The 8,223-nt window shown below is 39.5% G+C and overlaps 1 pseudogene; it reads left to right on the top strand.

Moving 5' to 3' along the window:
• Positions 1-509: 509 nt before the first annotated feature.
• On the top strand, positions 510-4,448 carry LOC105525746 (annotated as a pseudogene).
• Positions 4,449-8,223: the final 3,775 nt, after the last annotated feature.

The following is an 8,223-nucleotide window of genomic DNA, read 5'->3' as shown; positions in this document are numbered from 1 at the left end:
AATATTAACAAAAGTCCTGTAAACCTTGGATGGTGAGTGTAATACTCCAGCACTAGCACTAAAGCCTCAAATATGAAAAGATACCAAGAACCCCACTAGCAAACAAAATGAGCTCTTGTCAGGAGCCGTAGTTCCCACCTGTAATCCCAGCATTTTGGCAAGCCAAGGTGGGAGGATCACTTGAACTCGAGTTCAAGACCAACCCTGGCAGCATAGTGAATTCACATCTCTACAAAAAGTTTTAAAAATTAGCTGGGCGTGGTGGCACACACCTGTAGTCCTAGCTGCTTGGGAGGCTGAGGTAGGAAAATTGCTTCAGCTCAGGAGTACGAGGCTGTGGTAGCTATGATCATGCCACTGCACTCCAGCCTGGGTGACAGAGCAAGATCTAGATAATTATAGTCTGTCCTGCTCCTGTTTACATTAAAATCATTAAATTAAAATGCTTTCAAACAGCAGGATAAAAATTAAGTGAAAAGTGACTTTGGAGGTTGGCCAGAAAATAGGCAATGGAGAAACAGGTACTTCCCACAAGAATTAAAATGACCAATAAGCATATAAAAAAATATTCAAAGCCAGGTGCAGTGGCTCACTCCTGTAATCCCAGCACTTTAGGAGACCAAAACGGGTGGATAACCCTAGGTCAGGAGTTCGAGACCGGCCTGACCAACATGGTGAAAACCTGTCTCTACTAAAAACCACAAAAATTAGCCATGCATGGTCGTGGGCATCTGTAATCCCATCTACACAGTGGGCTGAGGCAGGAGAATCATTTGAACCCAGGGGGTGGAGGTTGCAGTGAGCCGAGATTGCACTGCTGCACTCCAGCCTGGGTGATAGAGCAAGACTTCATCTCAAAAAAAAAAAAAAAAAAATCTAAAACACTAGAAACCAAAGAAGTGTAATGAAAACAATGAGATTTTCTCCTTAAATACCAGCAAAGAGGACAAATGGAAGGGGGACACTGGAGCTCTGCCCCTTTTGGTGGGAGTATAAACTGAACCAATTTTTCTGCAGGATAATTTGAAATTTTCTATTAAAAATCTTAAAACTGTTTTATATTATTTTCCTCCAGAAACTCTATTTCTAGGAATTCAGGCCAAAAATGCTTGCTTGCATCCATTAAAATATATATATAAGAAAATTTGCTTCTGTGGTGGCAATAACTTAACATACATTGAGCTTTTAAAAATGAAGATGCCAAGAATATATTTACTGACACAGAAATATGCCCAAAACATAGTGACAAAAGACTATATATTATGATTCTACTTTTTAAAATGTTTATTTGCATACAAAAATATACAAAGCAATCAACCGGAATGTTTTGATTGGCAAAATTAAAGACTTTTCTTCATATTTGGTCTTCCAAATTATTACAAAAAGAATGTGATTTTCTTTATAATCAGGGAGAAGTATTCTTTTCATTTATTTATATTTAAATTTTTTCTTTTCCTTATTTTTTCTCATGTATGTATCGCATATACTCTAGAGAGCATGAATCCCTACTTCTTGAGGTCAATCAGACCATTCCTGTCTCTAGCTACTTGCCTTTTTTGGACATTTCAAACAAACGGAATTATACTATATGTGGTCTCATGTCTGGCTTTTTTACTTAGCTAATGTTTTTCAGGTTGGTCCGTGACATATAACAGGTTTTGGTACTTTGATCCTTTCATTACTGAGTAGAAGTCCATTGATGGATACAGCACATTTTGTCAGCAGGTAACATTTTGAACTTCAATTTCAACTTCCTGTAGTCTAAATGAATCCCTCAGAACACAGAACTTACAGGGAAAGTTGCTGTGCATGTCAAAATAACTACTTATCAGAACCAGCTTTGTCATAAGGAGCCTGAACTGTTGCAGACATTTTTATCATTTTGCAACTTCTTTTTTTACAAGCAACTTTTGAAGCACATCAGGAATTTTGAAGCATCTGATACATCCATCAAATAAGTATGGGCATGTGTCTGAGTGGACAAGTGAAACCATTTATGCTACACTGCATATTTTTTCCTCCCCTAGACTGGACCAGGGAATCTCTCAGTTTAGAGTATGCTGTCTCCATTGACAAAGCGGAACAGTATTAAAGACCCTGCTGCCTTTGTTATGCAGATTCAGAGGGGAGGCCCAACAGCAAGGGTGGAGAGGAAAAAGAGAGGGGAGCTTGTGGAACACGAAGCCCCCCAGGGTCCAGGCATGGCTCCCAGCTCTTGAAGATATTGTGGATGGAGAAGTGCTGATGGTGTCCTGAGGCAGCCTAGCACCTCCACTGGGCCCAGAAGGTCTTGACTTTGGATGCTTACCCATGTTCCAGAAGTGTTTTAAAGCTGTTTTGGCTTTTGTTCTTTTCCTAAATAATCATTACTTGGTAGTTACTTATTAATCTTTCTTTGGGAGAGGGATGGGGCTTTAAAACTGAAGAACATAATTTTCATTAAAATATCAAAAATGGAAAAAAGTTACTTTGGAAACAATTTGCTATACAAACCAAATGGCAGCTGTTGAGTATCTCAATAAAATAAATGTTAAATGCATTTGTTGCTGTTAGAAGAAATAAATAAATAAAAATTTAGAAGAAATAAAGAACAAAATGCATTTGCTGGCAGTGGTACCATTTGCCTAAGTTTGGGTCGCTGTGTCATCATACTATGGTGGGGGGTATGTGTGGTGTATATGTGTGAAACTTTTCATCTCAGGCTGGATCATAATCTTAGCTGCAGTTTTCCTTCCAAATAGGGTTACAAAGTAGTAAAACATGGGCTTGGAAGAGACACACCTGAGTGAATCAGCACAGCTTACAGAAAAACCCAATAAAACTAACTTTTATTAATCCTGAGGTAGGTTTTTGAAACAACAGATAAAATTATTTACTCTAAGAAGCTGATTATGATTTTGAATCAATAATACATACTGTCTTGACCCTTTTATATATATATAGAAACAGAGGTTTCATCCAGAGAACACCAAAACAGTGATTTTTTTTTTTTTTTTTAAAGATGGTGTCACTCTGTTGCCCAGGCTGGAGTGGAGTGGTGGATCTCAGCTCACTGCAGTCTCGACCTCCCACCTCAGTCTCCTGAGTAGCTGGGACCACAGGTGCCACCGCACTTGGCTAATTTATTGTATTTTTTTGTACAGATGGGGTTTTACCAAGTTGCCCAGGGTGGTCTCAAACTTTTAGGCTCAAGCAGTTCATCCACTTCGGCCTCCCAAAGTGCTGTGACTATAGGCATGAACCGCTGTGTCTAGCCTGGAGTGACTTTTTAAAACATAAGTTCAAGCATCTCTTCTTAACCCCTTTAATTGGAAGTATCTATTCTCTCATTCTCATCTTTGGTGTTCCCCTAGAGTTCACAGCTGTCTGGATGTACAACGTATACTTCAAGTCAAGGCTGGGTGCAGTGGCTCATGCCTATAATCGCAGCACTCCAGGAGTCCAAGGCAGGCAGATCGTTTGAGTCCAGGAGTTCTAGAACAGCCTGACCAACAGGGAGAAACCCCATCTCTACTAAAAATACAAAAATTAGCTGGGTGTGGGGGTGCATGCTTGTAATCCCAGCTACTCAGGAAGCTGAGGCAGAAGAATCACTTGAACCCAGAAGGTAGAGGTTGTGGTGAGTTGAGATCATGCCATCTCACTCCAGCCTGGGCAACAAGAGTGAAACACCTTCTCAAAACAAACAAACAAAACAAAACACAAAAACAAGAACAACTTTCTCCTACCTAACCTACTGAATGAAACCCAGATCATTTCCTGTTTCTCCCAGTTACAAGGCACTGTTACAAGGTTCAGACTATACAGAAATAAAAAGACTGGAAATAGCAAAGGCTATGCATTTGTGGAGTTTTAGTCTGGAGGATGTTGCCAAGATAGTTACTGAAACAATGAATAACTACTTGTTTGGTGAAGGACTCTTGGAGAGTCATTTCATGCCACCTGAAAAAGTACAGAAAGAACCCTTTCGAGACTGGAATATTCCATTTAAGCAGCCATCATATCCATCAGTGAAACATATAATCAGAATTGGCACTTACACAAAAGCTATGTATGGAGGAGCAATTTAAAAAGAAAGAAGGATGACTCAGGAAGAAATTACCTTAAAAAGGAATTCATGATGATTTTCTTCTTTTATTTTACAGAAAATGGAAAGTATTTCAAAAATGAATCATCAGACATCTACAAAAGGCCAGGTTTTACATAAGAAGAAAAAGGTTTTAGGCACTCCTAACTCTCCTGAGAAGACTGTGGATACCCAGGGCCCCACACCAGTTTGTACATCAACATTTTTGGAGAGCTGAAAATCTGAAGTGGCTGAAATGAATGCAGATGGAGATAATGAAATAGTTTTCAAACAGCCCATATCCTGTGTAAATGAAGAAATACAAAAGACTCAAACACTTACACATTCACAGAAAAAAAGATGAAGAAAAAGTAATCAGTGATTTTCAATGTATTATATATAAGATTTCTTCTGAAAAACATTTTTATGAGAAACATACAAAAAATTAGCTGGGTGTGGTGACCCATGAGGCTAGTCTCTTCTACTCAGGAGGCTGAAGTGGGAGGATCACCTGAGCCCAGGAAGTTGAAGCTACAGTAAGCCATGATCGCACCACTGCTCTTCAGCCAAGTCAAGTCATTACATTTGTCTTAACCTATACTAGGCTGGCTTAAGTGGGATTTGTAATTAAGAATACAATAGGCAATCTCACAGACATCTAAATACAGAACTCAAAATAGGACAACACCATGGAAGGACTGGGCTGGGAGGTTATTTTTCCCTCCTGCAGGCCTTCACTCTGGACTTCTGCTCCATGCTTGTGCTTTGCTCTGCAGATGAACATTTGGCACGTGCTCCAGGCTCCCCCAGCCTCTGAGGCGTTGGCTTGCCCTGGCAGTACCCCTGGTGCCAGTGTTACTGGACCTTTCCATACAGATGCTCCTCTGAAAAAAATCTATCCAACACTCTGTGTCATTTCCAATGAGCAGGAGAGAACCTGGTCTGCCTAGCAACGAGGGTGGGAGTTCCCTAGTTATCCCTGGATTTGTAGTGCTGCCGTTTCCAAAGACTAGAGGAGGAGCTGGATATCCAAAAAGAGGGAGGGGAATCAGTAATACAGTCTACTTCAACAAGAAAATATAAAGTAGAGGCGGTGGCTCATGCCTATAATCCCAGCCCTTTAGGAGGCTGAGGCAAGTGGATCACTTGAGCTCAGGAGTTCGAGACCAGACTAGGCAACATGGCAAAACCCCATCTAATAACACAAAAAATTAGCTGGGCATGGTGGCACATGCCTGTAGTCCCAGGTACTTAGGACACTGGGGTGGGAGCACTGCTTAAGGCCAGGAAGTAGAGGCTGCAGTGAGCAGAGATCATGATGCCACTGCACTCCAGCCTGGGTGACAGGGTCAGACCCTGTCTCAAAAAATAAAAATATAAACTGGAAACATCTGTATGCATGACTGAAGTCATTCTTTCCATCTATTTTTTTCTACCTTCCCTTTTTTCTCTCTAAAACACTGTATCTTCAGCTTTTCCCTATGTTATTGAGTACTCATAAGCGTTATTTGAAGGGTTGTATCAGAATCCATTATCGGGACTCATTGTCATTTATCCATCTGCAGTTGCTGGGGATACTGTCTTTTCTGCCACACTCAGTCACCCTTCTGACCTTGCACTGTGTCCAGTTATCTACTAATACACATACTGGTCATTTAGGACTTAAAGTTAAGAATAGTTATCATAGTTTCTAACACTTCAAAAATAATGTGTCTTCCTAAAAATAGAATGACTTGGTGGTTATACTTTTAAAGCAAAATAGACAAATCAATGTTGAAATTAATGTTTTGCTTTCTTCTTGTATCTATTTTCACTTCTCTGTCATTTTGATGGATAAAGTTTCATTTGGCAGGATTTTTATTTCAAAACAGAAATAGCATATGACATGAGAATTGGAACTCTGAAAGGTTCAACTTTCTGGTTTACTAAGTTTGTCACAAAAGCTACTAATAGTCAATCATGATTGGCCTGTATTGATAGTGAATTAACATTATGTACAACTTAAGCACTATACTTGCTATCAGATATGGAAAAATAGGTGGTATGTTTGGAAATGTATTGGGCTAGGAGTCAGGAAGCTTGACTATTAGTCCCAACCCTGCTTCTTCAGCTAAGCACCCCTAGGCAATAATTCAGCAGCTATTTCTTACATACCTAATGAATTTCAGGCTTTGTAGTTGGGCTGGGAATATAGACATAGATATTGCATTCATGATTTTCCAAGGCTCCCCTTCTCACCCCAGCTCATAGTGAGCTTTCTTATGCATTGTGTAAATTTGTCTCCTAATAGGCCCCTACTCTCTCTCCAACCTGCTTCCCAGGGCAGTTGTAAAGATCAAATGAGGGAGAGTATGTGTGGAAGCAAATTCTAAATGATTTTAAAATGCAATAAAAATATAATCCAATGAAAATTATTTAAAGATCCTTAGAATTTTAAATAAATAGTACATTAGGCCAGGTGCCGTGGTTCACACCTGTAATCCCAGCACTTTGGGAGGCTGAGGTGGGTGGATCACGAGGTCAGGAGGTGGAGACCATCCTGGCCAACATGGTAAAACTCTGTCTCTACTAAAACTACAAAAATTAGCTGGGCATGGTGGTGCATGCCTGTAATTTCAGCTACTCAAGAGGCTGAAGCAGGAGAATCACTTCAACCAGGGAGTTGGAGGTTGTGGTAAGCTGAGATAGTACCACTGCATTCCAGCCTGGCAACAGAGCAAGATTCTGTCTCAAAAAACAACAATAACAATGAAAAAGTACATTAACGTGAATTCTCTATGGTTTTGATTTTAAATAGATATGAACATTTTACAATGGACCACTGATATGGTTGGAAATATTGGCTTGATTATTCTCCAAGAAAAGGATCCAGTGGTTTGTGTGATGAATTTTCTAAAGTTGTTAGCCAAAAGACACCAAAACATTTTTTTTAGTTTAGTGACTGGATCAGTCCAAGGAACATTGACTGTGTAATGGAGAAATGTCTTCTGTGTTCAGTAACAGCTTGCCTTTGTTTGATTCCAGCTGCAGCATATTATGAGTGATGAGATCTGTGTGCAGGTGACTGACTTTTACCTGTCAGAAAACAATAATGGGGCCACTAGAGGCCAGCCGAATACACAGAACTCAATAAGCCTCCTGGAGTCAATGTATCTGTGGAAAACCAAGCAGCTAATGTCAGATGAGAAATGTTTAAGGTGAGAGTTGCTCATGTAGTCAAAGACCTTTCTGGTGACAATGTAAGTTGTTAGGATTCTCTGAACCAGAAGTTAAAGCCAGGGCACTTTGACCTGTGATTCTACTCCTGGAACATTTTAGAGTTCCTAATGAGTTCATCAGAGAAATACAAAGTGGAAGTAACCATCTTCCTGGACAATCTACTTTGTTTCTTTTTTCCCTTAAAAAAACAAACAAACAAAAAAACTAGTTATGTATGATTTTTACAATTTTGTATTCTTCTTTTTCTGTGAACATTTTTCATAGTATGCTTTGTAACTATTATTGTTAGAAAAATGATATAAATGATGAATTGATGGGTGCTGAAGAGTTCATGGGTGCAGCACACCAACATGACACAAGTATACATATGTAACAAACCTGCATGTTATGCACATGTACCCTAGAACTTAAAGTATTAAAAAAAAAAAAGAACTGAAAAGAAAAATGTTGGTACATGAAATCCATGGTCATGGTCATCATAGAAAAGAAAACAGGCCTGGGACACATGGCTCTCACACTTGTAATCCCAGAACTCTGGGAGGCTGAGGTAGGCACATCACTTAAGACCAGTTTGAGCAACATGACAAAATCCCATCTTTGCAAAAAATACAAAAATCCAAAAGTTAGCCAGGTGTGGTGGCATGTGCCAGCTACTCAGGAGACTGAGGTGGGAGGATCGCTTAAGCCTGTGAGGTCAAGGCTGCAGTGAGCCCTGATTGTGTCACTGCACTCCAGCCTGGGTGACAGAGCAAGACCCTATCTCCAAAAAATGAAGGAAAAAAAATGCAGATAGCCAAAACAAGTCACCTTAGAATTCTTTCCTGAAATTACCATAGATGACTTTTCTAGACTTTTCTATGTTTGAGTATATATTTTGAAAAAGTTTATACTACACAAATGGTTTTTAACTTTTATTTTATTTTATTTTATTTTATTTT

The sequence above is a fragment of the Colobus angolensis genome, unplaced genomic scaffold (assembly GCF_000951035.1).
Source record: "Colobus angolensis palliatus isolate OR3802 unplaced genomic scaffold, Cang.pa_1.0 Scaffold556, whole genome shotgun sequence".
NCBI lineage: Eukaryota > Metazoa > Chordata > Mammalia > Primates > Cercopithecidae > Colobus > Colobus angolensis.
The sequence above is the reverse complement of the archived record's forward strand: the minus strand, read 5'-3'. Positions and strand labels throughout refer to the sequence as shown.